Raw genomic sequence first — 17,665 nt, 5'->3', positions numbered from 1 at the left:
GGCAGACCTGCTGGGCTGCAGGTGCTCCATTTTTAAAATGTAAACTGCTTTTCACTTTACAGAAACATGGGCCCAATTCTGAAGTCCATGTAAAATTGGAAAAGTATTGTTCCTTGGTGGAACAACACTTTTCCTAAAAGCACCGTATTCTGTGACATTAAGAATGTGGGGGTACAGACATCAAAGCTTCCAGTGTCCCTAATATGTCCTGACAATGGCCATAGTGCCTCTGAGGAGTGCAGGACAGGCACTGCCTGGGGATTCTCCTTGCAGAGCGCAAAAAGGAGTTAAAATACGGTGCCTGTGAGGTATCGTTAACATCTATTGTGCAAGTCTTTCCTATGTAAGCTGCACATTTCCCAGATGGCTGTACCACTTTTCTGATTTACTGAAAGCATAAAGACACTTTTGTAAGTCAGAAATGGCAGAGTTTTGAGAAATGCTCAGAAATTAGAAAATGGCAGAGTTTTGAGAAATGTTCAAAGTGACACCTGAGAGAATTGTGTCTTTATTTAAAAGTTTTCAAGCTTCAGATTTTTTTTCCATTTATTTTGGATTTGGGGGATTTTTTCCAAGCAACGATTTGTTTGTCTTGGGCTGCAGGAGTTTTTGGGATTTTTTTACTGACTTCTTTCTCAGTAAAAACAAGCCACTAACACTACTTTTTATTTTAACTTAGTATATGTGTGTTTTCTCTATGTTTCTGAATTGTGCTGTTTCTTACTTTTGAAACCCACTCATGGCGTTTACATGTGCGCTTGCTTTTTTCGGTTAATTTGGGTGGGTCAGCTTGTTTTGGGCTTTTTTCGTACGGCGATGCAGCGCGTTTTTTCCTTCCACCTGGGAACACTGGACACCAGCTGAGCAATGGCGGACGAGATTCGAGCGTGGATCATGCTGCTGGGATCGATAAACAAAGCCAGAATCATTGGGTAAGGAGCTGATGTACACGTTTTAGGCTTTATTTCAGAGTGAGGAGTGTGTCTCTCGGGAGTCAGACAGGTTGTGTTGATTTATGAGGCAGACTCTGCCTTTGTAGTGCGCGCCCCCCACGTCCAGCGCCCCCATCCGCCTCCTTGGACCAGCGCCCCCATTTCTCCGTGAGCCTCCAAGCAGGGAGCACTGTTGCAGACCCTTGGTGTATATCATATGTTCTCCTGCTAAAGGCCGGCACAGTGCGTGTATCTGCAGGACACCGGGATGTTTTCCTTCCCTGGATAACAGGCACATTTCATTACTCTAACCTGCTTTACAAGTGATATTCAAGCAGGCTAGAGCTTTACAGGAGAACATATAATATACACACGTGTCTGCAACATTGTGCTCCATTGTTTTCATACGACTTCAATGATCCAGCGTCATATATGCCAGCTATGACTTTTGGGAGTTTCAGTCCAAAACACATTAACGTACCATATGCAGCTGCGATTGTACTCGGAGCTGGGATTGGGTGTATGTGTATAATAGGCAGTGTGGGAGGGAAGGGGTGCAGTGGGCGCGCCTAGACCTACTGCAATTGATTTACTGGCACAACTGCACTTTATCACAAAACCAGCTGAGTTTTCGGGAGGGGCCGTTGTATAGGACATGACGCATGGGTGTCACCTCAAAGAAAAGGAGCCTGCAGTCGTAAATCCTACTTTGGAAGCTGTGCAGTTAGAGCAGCATCTGTGGGGTTCGATGGGGGGGGGGCTAATTTAATGAATATGTTGACCCAACTGTGCATTTTGAAAGCTCACTGAGGCCACGACTGTGTTCAAAACGACCACATCCCTTTCAATTTACCCGCATTTGGCTGTCCTCTAATAAATCATACAGATTAAGAAAGTTCGTGCATATGTAGCCCCTTTTTCCCCAGGTCTAACTTGGGAGCCTGCACTTGAATGGGACAATAAGGGAGGAGGGGTGGTTTGGAAAGATATCCACAAGGGTAACCTGAGGCGTTTCACACGAGTACACATTAGCTCTACATCGTGTGCCATCATCTGGGTGTAGTTGGTCACAACTGTTTCACTGCATTGCCAGGTTTTTTTGCTGCATTTTTGTTATGGGGTTTGGGGTAGGGGAAAATTAAGTAATTGTGGGTGTTGGGAGTGCGCCCCCATAGATAAATGGGGCAAAATGGGCAGGCGCCGTGGTGGTCCATCTCCCCTTGAATCATCTTTCCCTTCCCTGTTGATGCTCTACATTCATGGCTGCCTCTCCCTTGCCAGATGCCTTAGAAATATTGCCTCCTGCTTTCCTTAATCGGCTGTTGCAAGACCCCCCCTGTGGCATGGAACATGCACATTCGCAACCACTGGAATGTAAACATGTCTGTCTTCAGCACTTAGCAATGGCTGGTTTGCTTTCGTCTTTGCAATTTTTTTTGGCAAATGGCCTGAACGATGGCACATGAATGCGGTTGCACATTGATGGTGCCATTTCACGACCAGGTCCATTCCACTGAATGCCCAGCACCTCTGACAAGCTGGTGGAGATGATTGATCAAACCGCAGTCGCTTTGACATCTGTGCAGAGCCTGCTGACGCAGGTTCGAATCCCGGCAGCCCCAAACTCAGCCTTTTATCCTTCCGAGGTCGATAAATGAGCACCACACACCGTGGGTAATAATAAGCAGCACTCGGATACCTGAGGGTTCGTAGCACTATATAAATGCTAAATTATTATTATTATTATCCTGGCTCAGTTTGTTGGATCAGCCTGACAAAAGCACAATGTTGTATTTGAACAGCAGAAGTAGTTATAAAGCAACATACATTTGAGTAAAATGGTTATTCTTTAGGGCAGGGGTGCACAACTGATTTTGACAGTGGGCCAAAAGTACCTTACATGATGGCTATAGTGGGCTGAAAAGTAAATGTGGGCGGGGCGGTAGGCGCAGCAGGCGTGGCGGGAGGCTTGGCCCCACCCCTCAACCAAACACTATGCCCCATGGCGCTCAACCAAACACTATGCCCCATGGCTCCCCCACCCCTCAACCAAACACTATGCCCCATGGCCCCCCCACCCCCAACCAAATACTATGCCGCATGACACCCACCCCTCAACCAAACACTATGCCCCATGCCACCAAGCATGCACCATGCATACATACTCATACAGACCCAAACCCCCCCACACCCAACTCGGCACACAAACTCACAAGCATACACCAATACACTATGCACCCATACAGACCCGAACTCCCCACCCCCCAACTCAGCACACAAACTCACAAGCATACACCAATACACTATGCACCCATACAGACCCGAACCCCCCCACCCCCCAACTCAGCACACAAACCCACAAGCATACACCAATACACTATGCACCCATACAGACCCGAACTCCCACCCCCAACTCAGCACACAAACTCACAAGCATACAGACCCCCAACTCACCATACAAACTCGCAAGCACATTCAGGCAGTCGCGACACACACACCCCCTCCGCATCTCAACACACACTGCACTTGCACACAAACACATTCAGGCAGACCCGACACACACCCCACCGCTGCATCTCAACATACACTGAACTTGCACACAAACACATTCAGTCAGACCCGACACACACACCCCCTCCGCATCTCGACACACACTGCACTTGCACACAAACGCATTCAGTCAGACCCGACACACACCCCAACCCCGCATCTCAACATACACTGAACTTGCACACAAACACATTCAGGCAGACGCGACACACACCCCAACCCCGCATCTCAACATACACTGGACTTGCACACAAAAACAAACATTCAGGCAGACCCGACACACACCCCATCCCCGGATCTCAACATACAAGCAGCACAAAGCTCCAACAAACACACACGCTCGGAAGACAACAAAGACTTTCCTAATGGAGGGGGCCGATGCTGCTTGCGGGCCGCCCTCCATTAGGAAAGTCTTTGTTGCTGGCGGGCCGGACAAAACGGCATGGCGGGCCGCAACTGGCCCGCGGGCCGTATGTTATGCACCCATACTTTAGGGTATATCCTACTTTTTTCATCTTAACACTTCCAGACTTGTTCAGTTGCTTTGTTGAACTGCTTTGTGGCTGAAGGCAGACCTGGTTAAGACATTTTTTTATCACAGCAGTAGTGGGTTTACAACTCCAATTAAGTAATTAACTCTTAGAATACTGCTTTGAAAATCACAGGCAGGCACTTTAAGCGCAAAGTCTGATAAGGCTTGATTAAAGTGAGCTCAAAGTTCCCATAAGGAGGTATTTTGGGAGGGGCAGGATCTGGGTGTAAATGGCCATAGGGATTAAAATGACCATGGGCAGTCAATATTTCGGCAAATAACCAAACGCCTACTGGCTTTGTGTGCCTAGGTGTTCACCATTTCAGAAGTTCAGGTAAGACTGGCACCTGCCCGAGACACTTCCATGGGTGGGTTCCTAACGAACTTCCTTACTTGCTGGGCTGTGTCTGGGTACCCACCTGGCTCCCTGCGCTGGTTCCGGGTCTTGGTAATTGTCATTAGAATACGTACTGTATTAAAATGTGTAATATTAATATTTGTGCTATTATTTCAGCATACTGGGACACAGTGGATTCCCGTCAGCAGGTAGCAGTTGAGCACTGCTTGGAACTGGCCATTCAGTGGATATAGAGGAGGCGGACGGGAGCCACAGATAAAGCTTTCCCGATGCAAATCCCAACCCTGGTCCATCAACTGCATCAGAGGTAAGTGCCATTAGAGTTAACCAAAAGTTGGTTTGTGCCCTTATGAAATAAATAAATGCTTTTTCTCTATCCAAATACTATCGGTTGTAGGCTTCTGTGTCTCCACCCCAATCTCAAACCCTCCTCCCCAACATTCCTATGAAGCCATAGGGCTTCTAGACGACTGTGTCAGAGGGTGGGAAAAGGTAGCTCAAATACTGTGGCTCATGTATTAACCGGTTATTGTCCATCACTCATTATATGCCCACATGCAAACATATTGCTTTGTCCATTACTTATGACCCGTTAAGCTTCAAATGTCATAGTGGTGTCCTATGTTATTTTTTTAGATTGTTACAAAAGCAAGCACGCACATAGTTAAATTCCCATAGGTCTATGTTATCGGCATCAGTTGGCCCGGGAGCCAAATTTAGCTCCTGGTAAGCATGGTGTAAAGCTAACCAGGCTCTTCAAGGCTACAAACAGGGCTAAATAGCCCCCAGCTCCGCTCAATTTCAAACCCTGTGTATTTGTTTTGCTTGTATGGCTCCTTTACCAATGCACTGTCCATGGGGGAAACACGAGATTGGTAATTTCTTCACAATATACCAATTATGGAAAGAAGATAAACGGAGAGCCACTTCCTGGGGAAGTGACACTAATCTATATTAAATTCTAAGGAATTGCCATGGTTTCAACCAGATTTACAGCTTTGAGAAATGTAGTAATTCGAATTACGAAAGCACATTAGAGGGTGTACAGTGAAAATTGTCTATGCTTTATTTCTCACAGCCATGTGTCAACCAAAAAGTACTTTGCTTGCTCTTTTCAAACTTTTTACACAAATCTTTTTTGCATTTCAGAATGTATCCATGTTAAAGCCAGGGAAATGGGCTTTCCAGTACTCTCTGCATCCGAGTGCAGAAAAGCCCTCCAAAACAAAATTGGGAACTACCGGATGAAGAAGGAGCCAAACCTCGTCTTTTCTACACAAGTGTAGTTCCACATTCCCTTGCTCTTTTGCCTCGTCCTGGATAGTAGTGTGACTCCCTGGACTGGTTCTCTTTCCCCTCTCAACCTTGCTCCCTGGGCTGGTCCCCACCGGACTCGCTTGCTCCCTAGGCTGGGCCTGTATACTCGTGTGACACCCCTGGACTGGTTCCGTGTCCCCTATCACCCTTGCTCCCTGGGCTGGACCGAACCTGACTGGTTCTGGGTCCCCTCTCACCCTTTATTTTTAAATTGTGAAGCACCCGTGTTTGGGATTGCTACAGTTGTGTTTTTGTGCTATGTACACAGTGTCCGATTGAACCTCTGCCTCTTTTTAATAAATATAGTCTGGGAAAAAAAAAACGTGTCGCTTCTTTTTAAATATAGTTTATATGCCATTACATGGTCTTGACTTTCATGGCCATTTTACCTAAATGACTGTGACCTAATTAGTCATCACTATTGTTCTAAAGGCAATTCAAAATGCAACTCTCTGAACTGGGCAGCAATTAAGCCACAGTGACGCTTTTAAAGCCCAATTCAACAAGGTGCACCAAATGTGTTTTTAAGCATTTCTTTTCAGGATTATAGTAAACATTATTTTTGTTAAAACTCCTAAATTTATTTCCAGCTCATAAACCGAAACAATGCCTATATTGTTAAAGAATATTTTTGGGATTGCTTTGTTGTTTTGATTTGTAAAGTATTATTTGGTGACTACATTAATTGCTTTTGGATTTCAAAAGGTTTATTTGGGGATTGCATTGCATTGCTTTTGGATCTCTACGAGGGTACATTTAGCCAAAAGGAAGCTAGCTGTAATCCGTTGCTTTTGTATTTATTTAGGGATGGCATTGCTTTTGGATTTTTATAGGATTGTTTGGGGATTGCATTGTTTTGGGATTTTTAGTGGATTGTTTGGGGATTGGATTGTTTTTGGATTTTTAGTGGATTGTTTGGGGATTGGATTGCTTGGATTGTTTTGGGATTCCATTCCACTGAGGATTGCTAATTAACATATTTCAGGGTGCATGAAGCCAAAAAGAAGCCAAAAGCAATCCTCTGAGTACAATGGGAGTTTCTGGAGTTAAATAGGATTTAAAGAGGATTTAAATGTTTGGGAAAATCCAGTAGCAATCCACTTTCAATCCAGATTTTTTTGGTAGGGTACTTTCTGCTGTCAGCCTCTCCCCATCCAGCACTGGCCGTGACTGTCTCAGTACTGTGCTTACTCAGTGAACATGGCTGGCGTTCCTATGGATGGTTTGCGTTAGCCCCTTTCTGACAATACATCTGCAGAGTCCAGTTTCTCGTCTGCTTAAATATCCAAGATCTGTTTTCCTTACCCCAGTACGCCTCCGCTGGCAGGCCCTCCCCCTCCTAAATTGTCACCAGGTGCCAGTCTGAATACAGCCCGAACTGGAATTGTTACTTGTTTACAAAACACTGGGAGCGGGCCGGGCTGAGGCAGCCCCGGCCTGCCCAGCCCAGCCTCTCCCAGGCACGAGACTCCATGGTGTACTAACAAAGCACACGAACAAACCGGCCCCTCGTCCCTCGCCCGCCTCCAAGTGATTTCGGCCCAGCCACGGGCCGATCCGACCCTGCTCATGAACTGTTCTCTATTGGACAACCCGGATTCCTTATATGAACAATGCAGCTTGCTGAGGCAGTTCTATGTACAACTTTCTTCTAAGTGTAATTTCATCATTTAATCCATGATTATCAGTCAGTAGTGTTCTTAGGGCAGCGGGAATTCTCAGAAATACGAGACGGGGATAGAATGGAGAGTCTATGGAATCTCGGTATGGCCTGCAACACGGTGTGGTGGCAACTCCCATCTCCTTGTCTCCCAAAGATGACTATTTAACATTTGGTTGAAGGAGGATAGTTTCCAAATCAGGATGCCTGGTAGTCATGTTGTCTCTTGCCCCTCCGATTTTTGTGGGGGTTATGATAAGTCCACAATATTAATGAGTGGTTGTGCCAGGAAAGATTGGGTGGTGGGGATAGGGTTGTCGTTGTTCTGTCTGTTGTAGGGACCACATTTGATGAGCATTTTGTTAAACCGGGTCGAGTTTGTTGTGTCTGTATTAAAGGCACATACAATCGTTACAAAAATATACTGTTCAGAACCGTTTATGTTTTATCTTCTGAAATGTTAACGTCAAAAACAAAATTCCTATCTACCTATTTAAAACTGATTTGTAAGCATTTTTATGGTACCACTACTATATAGGTAAGTAAACCTGTTTGTGTAAAGTCAAATCAAATGTAACCTTTTACTATGCCCCGTTTCTGCTACACTGGATCTGCCGAATTCACTTCTTCTTCTTTGATGTCACTTCCTCTTAAAGAAATTGATAGCAGCTTGCAAAATGGAGGACAATCGTAACAAGAAAGATGCTAACAAAAACATTGCAAATAAGGTTGATTGGAATTTGCACACTCAGGGAACTAGGCAGAAGAAGAAACATTACAGTTAGGATCAACACATTCCATTTTTGTAAATATTGTATGTGCCACCATACGTCTTGATATTTCGTTTTATATCGTGTTTCTTTACTGTACAGGAGTGCATTGGAGATGTTAACTGCTTAATGGAGTTGTCCTCCCTTATAGTCCGCCTTTGTGACTGTGTCATGGATTGCCTAGGTCAGATCTTTGCATGCTCTGAACTTGATCTCTGAGCAATTGTAAAAGTCAAATGAAGTTTTGGGTGGAGGGGCTCTTGGGAGAGATTTATGCGGGATGGCGACGCTTCCTTATATTGTTCATCTGGATCCCCTGAGGGGTCTGCAGTTCCTGTCCTGTGCACCTATGTGTGTTTTCAGTGGATGCTGTGATTGTATTGAAGTGGGAGGTGCTGGATTGTTGGAGGGGAATTTTCATAGGGTCTATCTGGTTGTGGGGGGCTGCATGAGAGGTGTTTTCTTGATCTACATCTAATGTTCACCTTTTAGATGGGGAGTTTTCCTTACTCGAGGTGTTACGGAGCATACTGTGTGGACGGGAACTTCTCGAGTCATGGTCAGTTTCGGTTCTGGTGATGTTTTTATGCTCACTCTTTATGGGCACTGCATCTACTTTGGTCTGCGAGTCTAGACGGATCCAAGTAGCGTGGTTTATTTGCAAGGGGTGGTAGGGTTCAATTTGCTGTTCACTGTTCTCTGAATGTTTCCATGCGTAGTGAGTTTTTTCGGCTTTGTTGGGCCCCCTCAGTGAGGTGAAGCTGAGCCTCTTTAAGGCACCGTGAGCAAGTGCTCCATGGTGGTACTGTGGTTCAGAGGCGCATTGCCTAGCCTTTTGGTGCTGGACTGCCATTCGGGGTGGGACCCCACTTGTATGCGAATGGATATGAGTGGATGAAATTCCATAGAACTGGTTATTTGAACCATGTTCATTCTCAGTAGAGGGGGATCTCTCACTCTTGTTAAACTCGTTTCATGGGATAGTCGCTAATGGATCATTGCAGACAGTCTGGATCTTGCTTCTAGCCCGCGTGGTGGATTGTGGTTGAGGGTTATGTTGACGTGGTATTGATTAAAGGTAGGTTTGGCACTGGGTCCCAATGATGACCTGCTCTGCTTAAAAGGCATTGTGGATTTGTGGCGCATACACAAAATGTGCTGAGAGGAGGGGGCAGAGTTGATAAATGTTTTAATTGAATTCTTACAGGGCTAGAAACCTGTAATGTTTTCTTTAGGATTTAATCTTCATATTATATTATTATATTGCCATTATCGATTGGGTTGATGGCCATTGTAACATGGCTTCCTTTTCCACTTGAGAGCTTCCAGCCATATGGAAGACTTGAGATTTTGAGATTGGATATACATTATCGAAAGTGTTATTCTGTGACTCGGAGTCTGGGTGGGGAATAAAAGCATCTCTGTTCAGACTTTCTCCTGAATACAGAGAGCACATGGTGAGATTTGATGGTTTTAGGATGTTCTATCAGAGTGAAAGAACTGTAATTTCCTGTTCCCAATGCAGCATCGCAAGATTGAAGAAAGGTGCGTTGTTACTTCTCCTTTACCACCCAGATGTGTTTACTCATGAGTGCTAATGGTTATAAAACCCTCAGCGACAGGCCGACCACACTCGTAATGGAACTGCTTCCCAAGTTAAGAGCCTGAGCCAAGCAAGGGTCACTTAACATGGGCAACGCTGCCATTATCGGCATCAGTGACACGGTTTTCCACCACCTCAGATTATATCTCCTCATTATGTGCAATATTTTGGACTGTAAAGTTACATAATATATGTATTACATTTCTATTTGGTTTGGTCAACAACAGTTTGTGAGTGGACATTTAGTTAGACCTGTTGTTGGTAGTTCAACCCTGTTTCTTTTTAATGAGGGTACCCCCCATATGCGCCCCCATGCACCCTGCTCTATACCCTCCTACATATACATACGCATATTCTTGGGTCAAACTACCCAAATAGGTCTAACTAAATGTCCACTCACAGACCGTGGTTGCAGGAAACCACTATAGTAACTTTTTTTAAATATCTTCCTCCTCGAGCTCTTCGCTCATCCGCCTCCAACTCCCTCGAGGTCAGCCGGTTCTCCAAGCAATGAGTTGGTGGTAGATCTCTTTCCTCGGCTGGGGCCTCCCTATGGAACAGCCTCCCTGCCTCCCTGAAACTTGAGGAGAATCATCTCCGGTTCTGGAAGCACCTCAAAACCTTTCTGTTTGCTTCTGCTTTTTCTCCTCCTCTCCCCTGCTGACATCCTGGCCGATACTGAAACTGCACTGGTTACCTGGCCACCCTCTGATCTCGGGCCCAGGCCCCCTCCCCCACCAGTCACACTCCTGTGGGATGTTTTTACCCATGCATCCAAGCCCTACCTCAAAAACTGTGCAGTACTGGCATTGAAAACATCATGTTGGCCAGAGCTTCCCAGAAAATGCCCAGGGAAGTGCATGAAGAATAGGCTGCCACCCATTTTGCCGATGTTATGGGCACAGAAGGGCACTGCCTAAAACCACCATTGGACTACCCACACAGTAGTCTGAAACCATTGGGAATGGCAATGCTGATTGCCAAAAGCAACCTAGAATTGTGGGGAATTCATTTTCTTAAATCCCAAAAAGGGGTGCAGTACCAGTACTCACCACTATCAGAAAGCCGGCGTTTTAAAACAGCACCAGATTTTTTTTATATGTGTAAAACTGAATAGATGAACCCAAAGCATGCCAAAGAAAGACTTACTGAGAGGTGGATCCAATGTAAAGTTATATTCTGAAGTGACTTCAAGGTTTATAACAAGACTGACTGAGCTGTGGATTTCAGCAGTTTAACTAAATTTGGACTGAAAGACACTAAAAACCTAAATGTTTAAAAGAAATGAGTGACCTACTTTTGAGTGTCACATAGGTTGCAATTGTTTAAATGTCATAGTTTTAAACTTAGAATCAGCATCCTAGCTGCATATGTAAAAATTTGTCTTGACTTAAACTGGGGAACAAAAGTGACATTAGCTGGGGCCTGGTTTAAGGAACTGAATTCTGCCCACCAGCTACCCCCGACAGGAGTTGAGACTTGCACAACAGCTGTGTTCCCAGGCCTATCTGCCTTTTGCTGCTCCCACCAAAAGGGATATGACGCTTCCCTGATTCAATTACCTGGGCTCTGCAGGAAATTGAACAAAGCCCTGTCCTGACTCAGGCAAAGGTTTTATTATGGGGGCCGTAAAAAGTGGCTTCCTCCTGGAAGTAAAGGGGAGGAGCACTGCCTGTGAGAGCATGCTGGCTTGGCAGAACTGGAAAAACCAGAAATTCAACCTTGTGCTCGGGGGAAACCACACCCCTGTAGCCAGAATATGGTTTTAGAAAAAGATGAATAACTCATAGAGCGGACTTGTGAAAATTATTTAAATGATACCATAATTCTTGTGATTTTTCTGCCCACATTTTAAGAGGTTTTTAGAACTGGTGGCATGATCTGGGGGCAAACTAGCAGTTAAGAGGGTATTACTTAAAATGTATGCATGTTAAAAATCTGACACTTCATCAATTAATGTCCATCCTCCTTGCGCACATGTGTGTAAATTTGGGTTAATGTCCGATATTGCGAAACCAGTTAAAAAGTGCAAATGTCGCCATTTCTGAATGCAAGCTCCCAGGAAGAGCAGATTTGGACAGGGTATACCTCCTGTGATATGTGATGGGTGCATGTAATTTTAAACAAATGTGTACCTGTGGAAATATGTCTTTTTGATCAAATATAGATTGTGTGTAATTTGACAGGGGTGGGTTCTCTGTACCACAAACAGACCTCATCATGATGACACACACTTCATTTCATTCCCCCAATCAAGGGGAAGAGGATGAAGTGGCCAATGACAAGTGGAGAGGGGTAGAGCCTAGTGATGCTGCACACACACCCATTTTCAAAACACATAAAAGCGGACAGTCAGGACAGATAGGGACCTTCAAATCCATTTGCTGCGGGACGCTCTGCCAGGAAAATCCATACTTTACCTCCATCAATCTGTAGAGAAAGCTCTGCAGAAAGATCCAGACTTCAAATCTATCAATATCCAGAACCAGAGACCCAGACCAGACCACTGTTAGCAGAACCAGAGAGCTGACCCAGATCACTGTGAAGTGCAGAGACCAGACCAGAGTCCAGTCTAAAACCTGACCAGATCTGTGGCGAGGCCCATTTAATTCAAGAATATAGTGTGAGTACCTAGCAGAACTGTGCAGAACCAATCTCTTAGTTAAAATAATCTAATCCAAGCTATTTTAATCTAAGTAGAACTGCCTCCTAACTGTCACCTGTCATTTGTAAAGCTGTCACCTGTCATTTTCTAGTTGCAAGCTGCACTTGTCACTTTGAATTTTAACATTCCAAATCCGAAAAACTACCTTTATTTAATTGGGTGCGCTATAAATAAATATCATATCATAATTGGATTGAAGAAGAATGAGGGGATGTAGGAATAAGCCCATTGTTCATGGTAGTGACTAATGTAATTGTACTTCTATTCTTCTAATATACAATTCACGATTGACTGATTGCTGTAGCTTATCTCTCTCTGCATTGCATATCACATAATTGTCAGCCGTGGAATGGCCTCATTTGTAGACTCTAGTCAGCCGCTTTGGGACATATTTTCCACTGTTCCATGGGTTCCGGACCTTTAGTGTGTCTAGGCAATTGATGTAATAGACATGTATACAGCTCCTGTTTCCACTATGCCTATGCTGGGGCATGTAGAGTGGATATAACATGTTGTGGCCACTTCTGTGTTTTCAGCCCCTTGGTCTGTGGTTGGCAGATGAGGAAGTGGGTAGAGAGGGAGGTGGAGAGCAGGATGAAATCAGTAGGAGGTACACAAGGAAAGGCAGTGAGGTTGGGTGGGGTGTGTTTGTTTGGAGGTGTGAGTGGGCTCAGCTTCCTAGTTCTAGTGACTGCTTTTATTGTTAGAAGTACTAACTCGCTGTTAGCCCGCCTGATACCTTTGTGTGAATGAAGCAACAAATGTCTGCTCTGTAACAATTGCTTTACCTGTAGCCACAGAAACTGCAACTCTAACAGGAACTGCGGTGCCTAGCTGATAGCTTTTGCTGACACTTTGACCTGTTTTGAAGGAAACCACCTGTGCAAGCCTCTAAGTGCTAAAATCAGTTCAAGCACTGTTAGCTAATAGACGCTCCCACACAACTCACCTGCAAGTCCCTGCTCTGCTGACTCTGGGGCTCCGAGTTGTACAGTTGCTCAGGCAAACGCCAGCCGCTTCGTGGTGCGTGTTAAACTACTCTTTAATATAGCTCACGTGAGTAGAAGGCTGTTTCAGCCTCTGCCATTGGCTGAAAGACATATTGGGACTTCAACTCCCAGAAGCGCCAACATCCCTCTTAAAGGAACGTCAGGCGCTTCAGCGCCGGCGATTCTGGGCCAAGCCGGTCTTGCGCCGGTCCTCGCCGTCCACGGCAACCAGTGCACACCACGCTGCCCAGAAACCACAGCTAATTAAAAAGAACCATGGGGCAACTATCCTTTGATATAGCTGCTACCATCTTGCGCAACTACCAAAACACAAAGCTCGCCAAAGCTGCCTGTGACTCAATCCTCGAAAGAATTAGTCCTAACACAAAAATTACTGCCACTGGCAATTAAGAGACATGAAAAAAGAACATCACAGACCTTCATCAATAAGAAAGTGCCCTCCCAACCTCCCCCAGATCTAAAGATGTCTTCTCAATACCTGCTCCCTCAACAAACAACACGCCATTAGCGTTCATGATAAGATATCTGTGGAAAATATCGATATCATGTGTATCACCAAGACCTGGCTAAAAGAGCCCGTCGGCCCCACCTGCGACCTAGCGGTCCCCGAGGGCTACTCCATATACTACACCAACAGAGAATCAGGACAAGGGGGGGGTGGCAGTTAAAGACACCATTCAACTTTTCCCGACTAAAGAACAATGCAATGGTACTGAAATCCTCCACCTTAAACACCTCCAAACCAATAATAGTAGCCTCAACTTAATTGTTGTTTACAGACCACCTACCTCCATGCCCAACTTTAATGAAGAAATAACACACCAACTCAACATGATTAAAGGACCCAACACCGCCACTCTACTCCTAGGAGATCTCAATCGGTGGCGGGGAGACCCCAAAGACAAAGAGGCCATTAAACTGGAGAAACTCTTGAGTAACATAGACTATCAAGTGATGAACACCGATACCACCATGGACTATGGTCATCTACTGGATTGGGTTGTTACCAACAACCTCGCATCCCAAGACTATAAAACTGACCCATGCATATGGTCGGACCACTACAGTGTGACCTTCCATATATCCCCCCCCCCACTCAAAAACCCAAACTTCCCAACCTCTCTGTTAAAAAATCACTGCGGAATTATAAAAACATCAGCAAAGAGCATCTGATGCAATGTCTAGACACATTTGAAACACAGGTAAATAACGAAGACACATGTGAGGCCACCCTATCCAACTTACTTAGCCACCTACAGGCCCTAGTGGACCTAGACGCTCCACTCCTAACCGAAACCTCTAGGCCTAAGGACAAAAACAAGAGTGGTTCACAGAGGAACTCCTCGAACAGAAAAAACTCAAAAGAAAAAGGGAAAATGAGTGGAAAAAAGAACCCACACCGGACAAGAAAACACTTTGGAAAATCAGTGAGAAAACCTATAAAGATTGAGGAAAAAAAGAACTACTATGACAAACAGATCTCAATGGCAGCCAACTCCACCAGCAGACTCTTCAATATATGGAAATCTATAGATAAACAAAAGGCATCACACCCACATTCTCCCCCATCCAAGAAGAATGTGACGCAACTCAGATAGCATTTTTTAACAAAATTGATAAGGCCACGAATATTATAGCCATTACTGCCAACAACATGATAAAAGCCCTAGCATCCATGAAACCCACCACTTGCGCCGAAAACATACTCCCGACCAGCATCATCTTAGACCACCCTGACATCTTTGCACCAGCCTTAACCAAAGTGATAAACTCATCTTTCCGCGATCAAATCATGTCTAAAAGTATAAAAAGGGTAACAGCCACCCCCCTTGTTAAAAAACCAAATCTAGACCAAAGGACCCAAACAACCTAAGGCCCATAACCAATTGCAACTTTATACTTAAAATATTGGACAAGAGTTCCACCACACAACTCCAAGAACACGTAGAAAGCTCAGACCTCCTCCACCACCAACAGTCTGGTTTTCGACCAGCGCATAGCACAGAAACAGCTATGCTGAATCTACGGACTAAGATGCTCAACATCATTGATCAGGGGAAAGCTGGCTTGCTCGTTCTCTTGGACCTGAACGCTGCTTTCGAGCTATTAGATCACAACCCACTCAAGACAGCGCTAAAGAAAACAGCAAACTGCTCAGATGAAACAAAAAGCTGGATCATGTCTTTCCTACAAAACAGAACATCTAGAGTTCATTGGGGAAACCTATTCTCAATAGAAAAAGAAATCACCTGTGGAGTCCCACAGGGTGCCAGCATGTCCCCACTCCTGTTTAACCTAAACCTTAGGTTTATCTGCATAGTCCTCGACAACATCAACACGTTCTTTACCAATTACGCTGACGACACTCAGCTGGTAATTGAACTAAGTGGAGACCATCAAAAGGACAACAAAAAGCTAAACCTAGTTTACAACGCGGTAGAGCAATGGATGGACCAAAATTGGATGTGCCTAAACGGCAACAGAACAGAGCTTATGTTCTTTGGCTCCAATCATCAAAAATACCCACATTAAGGACCTAAACAAGGTTAAAACCTTGGGGATGATAGTAGAAGCATCCCTGGGATCAGATGCCCAAACCCTTCACGTTAATAAAACATGCTCATACCACCTGAGCCTACTAAAAGCCATAAGACCCTACTTATCTGAGGAAATTAGCGCCACGGTTGCAAGAGCTACCATTTTATCTCGCCTAGACTATGCGCTAATTCTAGGATCTAATAAAAACTGCTACCGCAGCTACCAAGTTCTGCAAAACAATGCAGTGAGAATCATTAAGCAAAAAACAGGAATCAGCACATCAGCAAAGCCAGGAAGGAACTTCACTGGCTAAAAATTGAAGAGAGAGTCCAATTTAAATCCCTCACGCATAGATGTATTTTTGGCAAAGCCCCAGCAAACCTGAAAACTAAAATTATTCCATACAAACCTACGAGAGAGCAAAGATCAGCCAAACAAGGTCTGATTGTGGTAGCTCCTTTCAGACTTAAAAACGGGGCAGGTAAATCCTTCCCTATAACCGCAGCAGGCCTTTGGAACAACCTCACTGACCAGTTAAGGATGGAAGCCAATTACCAATGCTTTCGCAAACAACTGAAAACCCACATCTTCAAGTAATACGTATACTACAACCTGCCCACCTACCTATGCAGCTCTAATGTCTCGTGCTACGTGTCTTATTGTCTTACTATTTGTCTCTGTGTTCTTGTCTCTGCGCCCGAAGCTCGAGAGCTACCGGCGCAATACAAATAAATAAATAGGTAGAGGAAGTGCAGAACATTTGAAGTATATTGAGATGTGATGCCTTGAGAGTTGTAGTCTAGCTGGCAGATCTGGAACCAACAGTTAGGTTGCCCAGTGGTGAGTGTGATTGGCTGCCTGGCGGGCTCAAGATGTACTCAAGCAGTCCAGTGTAGTTGGATCCTGTTTGGGTTGTATATGCTTGAGCTTCCCCAATCTGGCAACCAGCCACAGAGTTTGGGATTGCGGGCTATGCATACTAAGTCAGAAGCGACAGTGTAAGAAAGAGGATTGTATTTAGTGTCTCATTAGTGACATGACAGGATGTACTCTTCTGTGTGGAACTGAAATTTCAAGGTAGGTTTTTGGGGAGGAGTACGTTTTAATAAAGGTTTGATTAGTCATGGTGCAGTTGTACAGGGAAAATGTGCCACACCTGGGGGAAGCCTGAATTAGGCTGATCAAAATCAGTGTCAACGGGACAGCATTTTTCCAATTTGCTCTTTCAGTTAACAAGCGAAATGCGTTCTGGAGGTAACCGGCATGGGTTACCTCAATACATCCGACTGATCAAAAGTACCAAATTACAATGACTGATTTACACAAAGACAAGCCTGTGAAGCTGGAAGCTGGTTTCCGAGTTCAAGTAGACCTTGAACTGCTTTTCTGCTGACAGATTCTAGAATATTGGGGACCATTTGGGGTCCAGCGGTGTAGACAGAGACATCAACACCTGATTGAAACTAGCTCCCCCAATTTACCACCAGCTTTTTTGTTGCCCCCCCCTTCCTCACGCCCCCTTGTATCACACAGGGTTTCCTGCTTTTAATAATGCTCCTATATCGAGAAATTCCCTCTCCGCCGATACATACGGCACACATCTAAAACCGGCGATAACATCAACATATTTCAAGAAGCATTAGTAGAATGAGGCAGGAGCTCCTGGAAGAAGACTCTTTCATCGATTCTACCGATTAAACCACTTTTTAAAAATAGACCCTGTACAAATG

At 44.8% G+C, this 17,665-nt stretch overlaps 1 long non-coding RNA gene across 1 annotated transcript; it reads left to right on the top strand.

Moving 5' to 3' along the window:
- Positions 1–709: 709 nt before the first annotated feature.
- Positions 710–6,011, top strand: LOC138581239 (uncharacterized). The gene is made up of 3 exons (XR_011304481.1): positions 710–932; positions 4,529–4,679; positions 5,522–6,011. It is a non-coding gene; the product is annotated as an uncharacterized lncRNA (long non-coding RNA).
- Positions 6,012–17,665: the final 11,654 nt, after the last annotated feature.

The sequence above is a fragment of the Ambystoma mexicanum genome, chromosome 1p (assembly GCF_040938575.1).
Source record: "Ambystoma mexicanum isolate Mex_15411 chromosome 1p, UKY_AmexF1_1, whole genome shotgun sequence".
NCBI classification, from domain to species: Eukaryota; Metazoa; Chordata; class Amphibia; order Caudata; family Ambystomatidae; genus Ambystoma; species Ambystoma mexicanum.
The sequence above is the reverse complement of the archived record's forward strand: the minus strand, read 5'-3'. Positions and strand labels throughout refer to the sequence as shown.